Source organism: Colias eurytheme, chromosome 3 (assembly GCF_061535395.1).
Source record: "Colias eurytheme isolate Ceu_HAF_F1 chromosome 3, ilColEury1 Martin Lab GWU primary, whole genome shotgun sequence".
Lineage (NCBI taxonomy): Eukaryota > Metazoa > Arthropoda > Insecta > Lepidoptera > Pieridae > Colias > Colias eurytheme.
In genome coordinates, this window is record NC_142982.1 from 4,122,547 (window position 1) to 4,136,893 (window position 14,347).

Sequence of the window (14,347 nt, forward strand, 5' to 3'; positions counted from 1 at the left end):
TCGTATTTGATTGAGAAAAACAAAAAATCTGTACTAATGTTCTGTTCATTAGTGCAGTAATGAACAGAACAAAAATTGAATCGTCTATTTTTGCTAACATCGACTTTTACCTCTGACCTTTCAACAGCTGCATTCCTTCATAAACAATTCATGCGGAACGTAGAAGCATTGGCAAACGATGACCTTCCTTAACTTTTTAAATTCATATCATACAAAACAAACAACTACGAGTATAGAGTTTATATAGACCAAATAGAACTAAGAAACTATATAGCTTTATATCCTTCCATTGAGTGGATTGTTATAAATCTTTCTTAAGTACTAGCGTACGATGGTTCAAACCCGTAAGTCTTGTTTCAGATGCAGTCTTATAGAAAGACTCGAAATAAAAATAAGCGGTTCTCGTAATAAACTTTAGATCGAAATATCACTGAGAATTATCACAGAGTACCTACTCAGTGATATTGAATTTCTTGGACGCATTTATTATTATTGGATAATTTTAAAATGTTAATACTTTTGATGCTGGAATTAAATTGTAATACTATATAATTATTATGCAAAATACTGTTTTAAATCGAAACAGTATCAATATATTAATTAATAATCGATATTTAAGAGTTGTTATGAGTGGGAGAAGCCAGGGCGGGCAGTGGGCGGGAGTGAACTTGGCTAGCGAGTGTGTCTTGCGCAAAATACGCCCTTCGATTACACTAGAATGTTGCTTTTAGAAACATGCAAAATGATACTCATTTAAATCACCAATAGAATAAACTTTATAAAATTATAACGAAAATTCATTTCATCGTTTGTAAATATCTAGAATTATACCTTTCCAAAAAGTATTTAAATACATAATGGTAAAGCATATTATGTAGGATTGAACATATAGGTATTGTTACAAACAACTTAAGTGTATTGTTATTTATTTAAATATAATAATCGTAAGTAACTTATACATATTACAAGGTCTTTTAAGTCATGTTTCTCGTGTACGTTGTTACATATTATGGAAAAGTGTATTTTCTTAAATAAATATATTAAATGAGGGATTAGGGTATTTAATTTATGTGTACGAGTTTGAATTTTAATCATTTAATCCATAGAAGGTAAAGTATAATCAACCAAAGGAGATGTAGGCAGCATGTGTAGGCTTGAGTAGCAAGAGATGGTACTACAATTGTCACAAATTGACGTGATAAAATTATCATTAGGACAAATGTACCTACTTTGAATGAGCGAGACTATACCTACCGGGAATTTTACTGGAAATGTTAGAAATAATAATAATTTTGTGGATGCATTTTGTGGCTGTTTTGGTTACTTTACTAATAGACCTTTTGTCTCGTTAATATTCGTTTAAATAAAAAAAATAAAGCGTTTTAAGAAATTCTTGCTCTGCAAGAAAATAGAGCGACTGAAAATTGCTAGTTAGCAGAACAATAAAAAGGCTATCAATTTTAATTACTCAATCGATCAGTCCAATACAACAGAAGACCATAAAAGTTAGCGGTATGACTTATGAGAGAAAAAGTGGAATATATAACGAACTTTCGTTGTGAAGAAGTGGGCCAATAGAATACGGTGTGAACCGTGCGTGCGGCTCGGGGAAGTGAAGCAAATAACTGCATGTAACTGTTCATTGTAAGTGAAACTGGTGGAATATATGAACTTGAACATAATTAATCACAGTGACGTTATTTCTAGGAACTAGGAATGCAACGCTATTAATGTTGTTAAACTGTAGGTAATATACGGTCATCAAATTACCTACTGAAACTTGTAATTACGCTAATTTTAAATCATTTGTTTCGTGTTGTTTATTTATCATGCAATAACATGCCACACTGACAGATTCTTTTATAGATCAAAATCGGCTATCTCCTACAGCCCATTTAAGCCTAGTCTAAACAAACTACACTCAAGTGAAGATAATTAATTAAAGGCCGTTGTACATAATAGGGGTTCAGTGTGTCGTCCAACAAATACTCAATGGAAGAGATTAAGCACGATACACAACGGTGTAGTGCATTACCGACCTACACAGAACACATACTGACACACTTTCTGCCGGCAATATAATGAGATCAAGTCTCGCTAAGGAAAAGAATACACATATGTACAGGCACATATGTTTACAACCGGATACGGATAAATAGACCACCTCCTTCTTACTTTTCTTTTAGGATACGTGTTTTAAGGTCAGATTTTTATGGACAATCCCATAAAATGGATCAGTTTTAGGCTTATGCAATAGTTCTAATTATAAAGGCATTTATAATCAAAAAGAGATTCGTTTCATAAATATTAATAATCGAGTTAATAGTCGTGTTCTACGACGATTACATAATATTTTATATCTTAGTTTAAATGCAAATTTGATGATAAAATAAATAAGCGTATTTAAACGGCAATTTTATTTTAAATAACTGACGGTTAATTAATTTAAAAAGAAATTTGTGAAGTTTAAATGTCTGTATCCAGTGGGATTTTTGGTATAAATTAATACGAATGAATCCAAAGCACTTTGAGAAAATGGTCATTATGAAGCAGATAAAAGGCATATACATTTTATAAAAACGTTGAGAAATGTTATAACAACTGTCATCGTATTGCAACTTTTATCGTGCATGTCCGTTTGTTCATTTCACAGTCAGTAGCACCAACATCCGGCTGACCGAAATGGATTTTGGGTCTGACATATGGCACGGAAAATGAGCGAACATCAAAATTTCATAATCAAAAATATGTGTCAAAGATATGGATCAAAATATTTTAATGCGGATCAACGTGTTACACAGTATAAAAGACCATGTATTTGCATTGTAAATAAAACAAGTTGCTATGTACGATAGACCTAAGATCGAAAATTTTTGTAACAATACCATATGGTCCTACCATATACCTACATAACCAATTTAACAAAAAGCTAGATAAACGTGTAAAGGCTATAAAAATCAAGTCGGCCATATTTCTGTGACGCTCCAGTTCGGTAAACAGTGTCGGCTATAAAGCGTTTGGAAGGACGCCAGAACTGGCTCCCTGCGCTCCCTGCACGTATGCCGCCATTACTCCAACCTGAACATATTATATTATCTGTGCCTGAACTGTGTAATGGACACCGCTTGTGCCATTATTCTCAACGTACGACCTATTTATCGATGATTTATTTTGACACAAATTAGCTAATTTTGGATGGTCTAAATAATTGGAATCTTTGTAGAATTTACGGTTAATTTTATTTATGGGAATTAACAGTTTGGTTTATATCTTTTAAGGTATAAAAGGCATGAAAACTGCCTGCAACATCAGTAATGATGTAAATATAGACGTGCCTAGTAGGTATTAAGAGCATCATTGATGAGAAGTTTCACGTTGTCTCTCACAATATGTGTTAAATTATTAATAATTCATAACATCAATTATAAAGAAAAGTCAGGTTATAATTATTCCTAGAACTGCGTACTTGCTTTACTTGTTTGGTTTCTCTTATAGAGGCTATGTCGTTAAGCAAATAAATATGTACTGGTTTAACTTCCCAGTGATTTTTTTTATAATAATAAATACAGATTCGTCTTAACTTCGATATATTCGTATCATCGAGACATGAATAGGAGAACGTAATAATCTAATCTACTCCCGAGTCGAAAAAATGTACAAAAAAATGTGAACCAAGCAAGCTTTTCTGTACAAATGTCTCTTTATAAGTGAACAAATTTTATAAGGATGCTTTTGAAACCCAAACTGTGCTAAGTACATATTAGGTAGTAGAGATGCCATTTTCTGTTTACTTTTACAGTTAACCAGTTATTATTCCATTTCTGTTAACATCTTCACGTATTTAGTAATCATACAGTGACATAACACTTCTTGTTGATGGTTTTACAGCAAAAGCTTAAAAAGTGAAAGTTTTTGTTGAAATTACGTAAGCGTCGAATAAACCTGTTATTGGTTTTCACTGTTTTACTTATTTACACTTTGGATAACGCGATTTCGTTTTAATTAATAAAGGAGAATATTAATTTATAGATAGGTACTTAAAAATATGTCAATTAATAATTATTTTGTACTTGTAAATAAATGTGTTAAAGCCAATAGAGTACGTTCCAGAATTTAAAACACATTTAAATGACATTTGAAAGTATACGTGCGACTCAACAACTTTCGCTGTTCGGCGAAAAGGCTAATGGACATGAAAGCGACTCATTGGACGCCAGGTCCATCGGAAATAGGTTTACTAGTACTAGGTATGCAACTGAAAAGTACTAACCAAAGTGCTGACGAAATAGTTGGACACAATAATATTTACATTTTCTTTTGAACACAAAAATAACATGAAGTGATTAAGAATAAAGTTAACAAACATGAAAATGACAAGACAATTTTAGTCCGTTAAAGCGTCGATAGAAAATTGTAGTATTTTCCTCATATTTTAAGATTATCGAGCTCAGTTTGATTCTATAACGATCTCGAATAATGAGAACAGAATCAACCGCACACGAGAGTGGATAATGTCAATTTGTTGCATGAACATGACCAAAATAAAACATTCGAGGACACATCGCAAGTCAACTGCGAAGACCACCTTCCAAACTGGATCAGATGTCGCTCACAGGAAAACACTTCTAGAATTTTGATTTCGTATTGGTGTTGTTTTACAATATATTATTTGTCAAGCAATTAATTATACCATAACGAGTTACGGTACAGGAATTATTTAATGTTAATTGGTAAAAGTAATTTCCAAAAGCGATTACTTTAACAATTGATAAGTATGTATAATGTATATTTAAAAGGGTAAGTACCTATAATTTTATATAAAAATTTTTACTGATCTACATAAACATAGCTAATATCTTGAATATATCATCAAACGAAATCTCAAATAAGCCAGCCCTTTTTGCTAATATTTGCCCTCATTTTCTTGTCGAAATAGTAATAAATAAAAGATGAAGAAACACGGGTGTTCTCACGGCATGTTATCGGATTCTCAGGGAATTTAGTCCGATGACGATAACCACACACTTATCTGTTACAGGGGACGTGATGCGATTTATGTGTTGACTTTTTGACAGTATTTAAGGAAGGATGGGAGAAGGCTTTTAATTTATATTGATGTAATTACTGCAGCATTTCATTAAAATGCTATCAAAATAAACACCATTTTCAAGTTTGTGCACTTAAAACTTAATTTTGCTTGGTAAAAATTAAATACAGATACCATTAAAGTTAATGTTGCGTTCAAGGCGAAACCATGAAAAAGTTTTGTGTTAATTGGATTTAGGTTCCTCAAAATTCATAAATAATTTTAACGTTATGTATGAAATGTGTAATAAGTATTTCGAAATACATAATGCTTTTTAACCCCAATACAATCGCCATTGTTTCATAAGTACCTGCACTAATTTCATGATTTAAATTACGAGGTCACTTAAGTTTCAAAAACATCGACAGAAACTTGAATACAACCGACATTCTCGGCTCGAGTGCAGTAATGAAGCTCTTGATATGGGGGTTTTTATGTTTCTTAGAACAAAACAGGGTAAGCAGGTCTCCATTGTAATCGCGACTAGTGCAAGGGAACAGTAACAAAGCATTGTTGAGCAGGTACCCGAGATGCGGGCAGCAAGATGTTGCGGCATCTGCGATGCGTGATTTTGAGCCACCGGCTGCGTCGTGGCAGATGCCATTCGCTATCAACATCGGAATTCGATAGGCAATTTCACCAAGAATTCGTAATACGGCAGGTGTACATCTACCTGTACACCCTAATCATTTATTCGTCATATATGTACCTATCTAGCCAAATTTAAACATTCCAACATGTTTTTACCGGAACGTAAAAAACACATCAGTATGCAGAAACAACGTGGCGTCGTTTTCAAGTACACTTTAACGTATGGTTGAACCTTTAATTATGTTTACGAGTAAGTAATTAATGCCGAACATGTTATAAAGCGCAGCTGAGCCAACTTTCAAAAGAGAAATTTTTAGCTAAATTTGCGTTTCTCATTTTTATGCATGAAGTTTTTGGGTGTTTATTATGCAATGGGATTTTAAATTTAAATTTCATGAGTAGGTACATAATAAATATTATAATACAAGTTTGTTTTGCGTGTTAGTTTTTAATAGCAGGTTTATTATTCTAGTAACAGTTAATACCGCTCGTGTTAAGTAAATAAAGACGTGTGTGTTTATGGTTGTCATCGCGAAGGGCCGTGCTTACTCTGTGGGCTATATTTAGGTCTTGCAACGAACCAGCGACGTGAGATGTGATGTTAAGGCCACGCTAATCAATACATTGGCTGGGCAATTAATTAGCATGGTACAACGCACTACGGGGCCACTGTCAGCGATATTTTTATAAAATAAAAAAATGCAAAGACGTACAACAACAAACTATTTACCAGCGCACAAACTCAATACACTCAATCAGTCAACGAACATAATCCGAAAGGGCACAATGGTCGCACAAAAGTAGAGAATGTTAATGCATCACTCGGAGTTAACCGCGGAGTTCCTGCGCATTGTATACTCGCATGACGACCGGTGCATACTGAGAATCTGTCAGGCGTCTGACGGCACGTGATGGACGCAACGCACACGTCATGCGTCGCGCGAGTTCGGGCCAGCACTGGCTGTTTACAAAGCAACTGGCAAGCACGACTCGGCACCCAACGCATCGTCACAGCTGTGCACCCACCGACGCGCCGAAGAACCGTTCATAGAAAAAATGGGCACGTTTGCGATAAGCTTTATCATATCACCCAGGCTTCGTAGTAACGAAACTGAAGTTGCGTACTACTTATGCACACTGAACTGTTTTATTTATCTGTTTTTACATTGGACCGTTAAGTGTCCTTTATTTTATTTAAATTTCTGTTCAATTTTTATTCATTAGGTGATAAGACACAGAAAAATGGGATATATATTATTAGTTTCAAGCGTTTTATATTAGAATTTTGCTTGGGTATAACAATTAAGTACAAAAGTAAATATAAATATTTACATATTCCTATTCCGTATTAAAGAGAAGTATGGAGACCCTACTACTTTTCTTTATTTCTCCATTTTCCTACTTTGCGTCTTGTTATTTATGGTTAGGGAGCCAGGTGCAAATTTGGTTAACTATTTCCTCTCAAGAGATAATTCGTCAGTCGCATGAGAGTATAGTATTATAAAGCCTCGTGAACGTCAGCTGGCGCTCGGTTGGGGGGGTGAGCGGTTATAGCCTCCCACGCACATAGGAAAAAAAATACATTCATTCATTCATTTCCTCTCAGCTAATTTGTCAAATTGTAGCTAACCCAATATCTCAACGAAAAAAAATAGTCTGCTGGTTACAACATGGTGTATTATACGTCAGCTGGTGTCTCGAACATGAAAGTTAAATTTAAAGAAAAATTTATTTTCTGTTATTTCCTCTCAAACAAAAATTTACCTGATGATAGCTTATATGTAACTGTGGATAAATATATATGTCAGCTGGCTGTATCTTGGTGGAAAAACCGTCAGCTGATACGGGAGGCTACAACCGCTCTTCCCCCCCAACCGAGCTCCAGCTGACGTTCACGGGGCTTCATAATACTATACTTTGATGCATTTTACTAATTACCGCTTGAGAGGAACTTGGTCATAAAATCTGCTGCTGGCTCCCGGACCATTAGGCAAAGATTATATTGGATAAAAAGTTAATTTGAAGCAGCCAATATTGTCACCATCAATTCGAGGTTCTATTCGTTCTCAACTAATATTATATATGTAATTAAATTCTAAGGTTTCATAAAATAGCATGTCGTATATATATGTCTGCATAACAATAAAAAAAAATCAAATTTCCCAAAAACGCAACATTAATCCGTACGTATTCATGTGAACTTTACACATTTAGAGATGTTGAAACGCATGTTAAACATACGTAAAAACAACATAACTTTGTAATGACCGGGTAGAACAAATTACATTGCCTTAACTAAATATCTAATCTGGCGTAACTAAAACATAAACATGATACCGCGAAAAGCGATTATTTAACGCATTGTTTATGAAATATATTATGATTATGGCTCGTGAAATAAAGCGTGGCCTGTTTATTTTCATACCAATATGCAATTTCAAATATAATTCTCTTAATAACATATCTGCCTGTGATTTATCTCTCATTACAATATATATTTTCACATAAATAATAAAGAACCACTGTATAATTCTAAAAAAAAGCAGGTGTAAAACTTCCCACAGATGATACAAGTAACAACCATAGACAAGTTAATTATTTAAATATTTAAAAGTTCACACTATACAGTATACACACGCAATATTTAACTGTATATAATTATTTAAACCTAAGCAAATAATAACGTATGATAAATAGCAGTCTTTTATAACGGTAAATAGTAACTACAGTTTAAATGATGTACATATGACAAACTCTTAATTATTCGTACAGCGAGATGATAAAACGTACATTACTTAGTCTTTACTGGATTTTTTTAGGGTACATCAAAGGGTTACAATTAAGGTACAATTACTTTTAAAACTGTTGAGGTTCACAGTGAGAGGAGATGTTTATATCTCAGTGATTTACCGCGGGAAGCTCCGGAAGAATTATATAAACAGAGCTATAATTAACACATGAACATAACGTGAGCTTAGCAAAGACGATAATCATTTTGTCGATGTGTCGAAGTGTGAGTCACGAGCTCTACTTGCACGTATTCTTATATTGATAGGGCCACGATACTTGATAGCGAAGACATTTGGATTAGTAAGAACTACATGCAAATTAACGCAGAGTAAATGCGGTAATTTTTCGCAATTTAAACTGGTAACTTGGTTGGTTTATGTAGTACTAGTGGGTAGGCATTTAACCGTATCGCCGGTACCCTACCTAACGTGTTTCCGCAACACATTATGATTCAAAGCTTTTTTCAACACAATGTATTTTTTCATATCTAAAATTTGTTGATACAGAAATATTAGTTATGAGCTGAGATTTGTAGGAGCAAATACTTGAAGATTGCAGACTGAAAGGGTGCGAAACGTCAATATTCCAGAGAATCTTACGGTACCACAAATAAACAACACTTCGCCAAATGACTACGTGAAAACAACTGGTGTCATAAAGGAAAGTAATCTTTCCCAGGCGTCAATCAGTTGTGTACCCTATAGTATACGTACACGTACTACAGATATGTATTTTTCATCATTTCTTACTTATAGTTATAGGCCATATTTTCCTCGAACGATACGATTGTGAGCCATCGTTCCATATATTTCAAAATTAAACGAACCGGAAAACTAAACCATTAATTTAAAATTGGATTCTGCATATCTCTAGCATACTTTGCTTAATCCAATAAAACATACTTGTGTAATGTCTTTGAAACATAAATAGCACTAGACGTTCATCGCCTCACATAATGCACGTTGAAAAGATATTTATTTCAATCGTTGTTATATTTCATCAAGCGCAATTCAACTAAATAACATTTTCTCACCATCGTTGCACAAGTTACAACTGCATTACGAAACTAGTTCCTCGTGTACATCTGCATTGCTGTTTAATGCAAGTGAATTATTGGCTCGAAGTTTTCAAGTCAGACCAAATCCTGAGAACACGGAAATGCAGCGGCCTTGTATAAATGTTTGGAAAGAATGGCTCTATCGGTTTCTCTAATTACACTTCTTACATTGAAGGTGTTAGATTTTAACTCTGTGTTCTGTTTATTTTTGTATGTTTGTAATGTTGTTGCACTTTCGTAAGAAGGTTTGGTCTGTCATGACATATTCACAGAGCAGATAAACAAAGAAAAAGCAGAAAAATAAACGTATACCTACTTTGATTATAATTCATAACACGAATGATAACATTAAAATATAGAACTGTAAAAGTTATTAGTAACTTCCGTTTGAAATACGCGATCACAATATTGTACCACATAAATATCAGGTAAGACACGGAAATTCTCGGAAGCTGCAAGGCGATGAATTCTAAATGCCTTCATAAACAAACATGATGTTCACGCATCTTAACTAAAAAGGGTTGTCTATTTCGAGAGGTTATAAAGGTTATAAACATCCTACGCAAAAAACGAAACCACTTTTTTGTATAATATAATATTATGTAATATCATCAGTTTTAAAAATCATTTAATTAATTAAAATAAATCATTATATTCCAATTTTTTTCAATCAGTGTTACAAAAAGCTCCAGTTCTATCGATATAGTGTACAATATAATTTTTATTAAATTGTCATCGTTCTCGATTCAATACTACATGTACCCAGTATGCAGTAAAAAGCGCAATTAAGGCAGCCCTGATGCAAACGGATGCGATGTAACGGTATTTGTATCCAGCATCCACATTAATGCTGACATCCGCCGGCTACCGGTCAACGATACGATACCATTAATTCGGCCTATTGTTATTTTTGAGTTTGGTAAACATTGAACGAGCATTAGTTATTCAAACTCGAAAATGTTCCTTAAATATAGCTTTGAGGATAAAATATATCTCAATGATGATTTAAATAAGTTTTTCGATTTTATATTCATACAAAACGGTTCAAACTTCAAAGTATAGAAATAAATATTTCATAATTTATTAGGTGGAAATATAATAATATCTATTCATTTAAGAAAAATTAAGCGAGTTAAACAAAAGAGATGTAAAACAAGACCTAGTTGACCAAATAGCAGAAAATGGACTGCAAACCATTTAAGAGTAAAACAACGGTAATTGAAAGTAACTTAATTAGCACTTAATCTAACATACCTAAATACTAAATGAGTGCGTTTGATACTTTCAGAGCATGACAAATATAAGCAATTTCTTCGGTAACGTACTTACTGGTAATTATATACTGTTAATCGTAATTGGCAGATGCACTTACCTGTAACAAAAAACAATAATCATTAAAGGCGTATTTACAAACTATACATAGCCAGAACGCAACCATAGGAAACTGCTCGTGTATACTTTGTAATGCTGTTTTTAAGTTTGTTATTACAAAATATACACGAAGTTTGCGTACTGATCGTGTATACTTTGTAACACGGATGCTTGCTTCTTCGTTCCAAACTATACACGATCTGTACGCAAAATATAACTAAATATACCTACTACACCACTTACGCTTGAGCGAAATAATAAATAGGCGTAGGCAATCAAAGACTTGTAAAGCTATATCTATCTACTTTTATTCTTCTTGATTGATTCAGTAAAATATGGAATAAAAATATTATTAGGTGAGCTTAGAAAAATAAATAGGTAACAGATATAAGGGTTACCTATGGGTTAGGTTAGGTTCGTGTTTTTTTTAACTACACAAAAATTGCCGTCGCCTCGCAACCGTCTTCTTCTGGACTTATTAGATTCTTACATTTTAGCACTATTGTCAATTGTAAGTCGTGCAGTATAGTCGGGAACGAAGACACAAGCATCCTCGATACAAAAAAAATACGATCAGTACGCAACATTACATACACAATACACATGCATTTTAATAATAGATTTCAAAACAGCAATACAATAATATAAGCGCGAGCAATGGACAGACGCCGCGCTTACTCCGAAACATACACGATTAGTCTGCATGCGTACTGGCGCTGTATATTTTGGAGCGCTATTCTTACTTACTTCACTACAAAGTATACGCGAGTACTTGCGTACTGCTGTTGTATAGATTGGAAGAACTTTGTGAAAAAGTTATTTCCAAACTATACGTGATTAGTTTCACACCGTTGCGTACTGGCCTTGTATAGTTTGGAAAGACGCTCATTAAAGACATTATGTATTTCGAATAACAAGAGTATTTTTTAAAGAAACACATAATAGCTATAAATAGAACCGGAGAGAAAGGTAATATGTAACAATAATTAGGTACTTAGATTTTTTCCAAAATATAAATGGATTGAATCCAAAAATTGTACACAGACTTATTTTTCAAATGCTGATTCTTTCGCAAGACCTTCGCTCACACTTGATAGAAATTCAAACATCCTACACGTTACCAATGTAGCTATCAATAAGGTTCTTTGGTGTTTATGAATCAGTCATTACCATCAAAGATACATATAATTAAAAATTAAGATAAAAGAGAATAGAACGTCCGCCATTTTGAGTGGGGTGATCCCGCCTTCACGTTTCGCTTAGACGTTGACTCAGTATTTAATGAACTCGAATGAATCATTATTTCCGAACACATAATTAGAAGGTCTAGTGCCGAAAGTGTGGGTGGGAAATAAGGAACACAATGCCACTTCTGCAAATTCTTACAGAGAAAAACCAGAAAACACTTCCAGCTTTTGAAATTGCTTCTGAGAGCAAAGCAAGTAAAAACCGCTGGGAATTTATAATGATCGCCTTCCGAACGTATATAACTAGTTTTTTGCGAGAACTGGAAGCTCTCTCCAGTGATCTGAGTACCAGTTCTGTGAGTTATCTGTGACGCGGTCCCACACTACTGCATATATAGGCAAGCCATATGCATAGAATTTTATCCCTATGAAATCTAGGAAATGTGAATCAAAGGAACTACCATTGCATATCAATTTTCTCAGCTCTGTCCTGCATGTTAATAAACGAATGCGTTAGCAACAGGACTTGTGATTGTTTGAGTTATAAAGTTTTACGACTTCAAGTGCCATGCACAATGCACGATGTGCTTTTATAATACGCTTCTGAGTCTAATAAAAAAATATGCAATCCTAAACACTGACCTCTATCAAATATATTCTATGATTTGGAATACAAAGTAATTTATTATTTTCGATTCTTCTTACAAAATTATTCCTTAAAATGTCTATATGAGAAGACTGTTGAAGGTCAGCTTAACAAAAGCATTTTGCAATTTACAAATCTTACAAATCACATCTCTGGTACTTCCTCATATACTGCTCGTACTAATTGGTAACTTTATTATGCACTAATTTCATGGACTATAAAACCACAAAGATAAACACCAAGGTCAAATATAACAAAGGTTCTCAGATGACGGATGTTTAAATTGGGTTCAATTGACATTGAGGAATTCGCTCGAACCCGTAAGGGCCGGCGCCCACTGCCGGCACGGCACGGCATGGCACGGCAGAGCATCCCGCGGCGTGCAATGGCATCCCGCGGCGTGCAGTGGCATCCCGCGGCGTGCTGCGTGATCTCGCGGCATTCAGTGGCATGCCGTGGCATCCTGCTAAAAGCCCCACTAATGCTGCATAAGTTTCAACCTTATTTCAACTAGCTAGCATTCATAATTCCTCGACCCCAAAGTGACGCATACGCCTCGCGGGATGCAATGGCGCGCCGCGGCATTCCTTGGAATGAAACAGCAAGACACGTCATGCCGCCGCATCCTGCGGCGTGCCGCGTCATGCTGCAGCATCCTGCGATACGTCGCGGCATCGTGGCATCGAAATAAAGTAACTTGAATTCTAAACTGATTGAAATAAGATTCAAAATAACTTCATTAGTAATAAAATCATCTGCCCTGCCATGCCACGTCGTGCCGGCAGTGGGCGCCGGCCCTAACGCACAATACATCTTGTATGCTTCTGCACACATTTATGAAAAGAAGTTTAGTTTCAGCTCAGGACATTTAGATGACTTTGGGTTGCTCTATCGTCTATCTACATACTGAAATACCCTGATGCTTACAGCTGCAACTTTGCAATCACATTGTACTATGCTTCGAGGAATTTATAATCTTGTAAAATAATAAAGCTAAGGAATCATTTTGGCTGGTGAATAAAATCGATCCAATGCTAATTGCATACTTCCAACACGAGTCACAACTTGCCTTTTATGCGACTTTTCTTTGCCTCAAAAGTTAAACAATCCTAGTGTTAAAAAATGCAATAAATTAAAGTGGAAAAACAAATTTCCATACATATTAATGAGTGCTATTGTTGAAAATACCAGGGAGACATAGCCCACATGGTATTGTAAGTGGGTCAGAGTGATGGCGGGTTGCAGCAACGACATTAGTTCCGCGTGTAATGTACACAAAACGAGGTACATGTGTTTTGTATGTGTTTTTTGTCGATCTACCTATTGAATTTACGGATACATTTTTAATATTTGAAATTGTTGAATGGAAGGATTTTACTACAGTCCATTTTTAATATTATAGAGTAATGCAAAAAATAATAACTTGAATTTTATAAAGGACCTTATCATGATAATATGAGAAGGATTCGAAAACTAGCTAGTATAAAACAACTTAATTTCTCTACTTTCTCAGAAATAATTATAATAGAAGTTTAAAGTTTCTTCCAAATTACAGCGAACATACTAAAATCATGTGAGTAAAAATATTTTATTGTTCTGCGTTGTGTAAATCAGTAATC

The 14,347-nt window shown here is 34.5% G+C and overlaps 1 protein-coding gene across 14 annotated transcripts in view; it reads right to left on the reverse strand.

Annotated features, from left to right (window-relative positions):
* raskol (Ras GTPase-activating protein raskol) overlaps positions 1-14,347 on the reverse strand; it is a 131,650-nt gene that overhangs the window by 39,439 nt on the left and 77,864 nt on the right. Inside the window, exon 1 of one of the 14 annotated variants that reach the window (XM_090119473.1) lies at positions 6,408-6,629. The exons of the other annotated variants lie outside the window; for them this stretch is intronic. The gene's annotated coding sequence lies outside the window, so the exon portion shown is untranslated. Of the gene's footprint in view, positions 1-6,407; positions 6,630-14,347 lie in introns of those variants that run through there. 14 annotated transcript variants of the gene reach the window in all.